We start from the raw sequence: 243 nt of genomic DNA, 5'->3' as shown, positions 1-243 counted from the left end.
GAGTGTGCGCGTGTGTGAGTGTCTGTGTGTGTGTGTGTCTGTGTGCGTGTATGTGAGTGTGTGTGTGTATGTGAGTGTGTGTGTGTGTGTTTGTGTGTATTTGTATTAGTGTGTGTGTGTGTGTGTGTTTGTATGGGTGTGTACTGGTTTATATATTCTGGTGGGGACTTAACCCTGACTACACACAGACTCATGAGGACTCGTGTCACGGTGGGGACCTAAATTGAGGTCCCCACGGGTAAA

The 243-nt window shown here is 47.7% G+C and overlaps 1 protein-coding gene across 1 annotated transcript in view; it reads left to right on the top strand.

The window, feature by feature from the left end:
• Positions 1-243, top strand: part of aimp1b (aminoacyl tRNA synthetase complex interacting multifunctional protein 1b) — a 7,880-nt gene that overhangs the window by 2,253 nt on the left and 5,384 nt on the right. The gene's annotated exons all lie outside the window — the stretch shown is intronic.

Source organism: Sinocyclocheilus rhinocerous, unplaced genomic scaffold, assembly GCF_001515625.1.
Source record: "Sinocyclocheilus rhinocerous isolate Xijiao unplaced genomic scaffold, SAMN03320098_v1.1 scaffold404, whole genome shotgun sequence".
Taxonomy (NCBI): Eukaryota; Metazoa; Chordata; class Actinopteri; order Cypriniformes; family Cyprinidae; genus Sinocyclocheilus; species Sinocyclocheilus rhinocerous.
The sequence above is the reverse complement of the archived record's forward strand: the minus strand, read 5'-3'. Positions and strand labels throughout refer to the sequence as shown.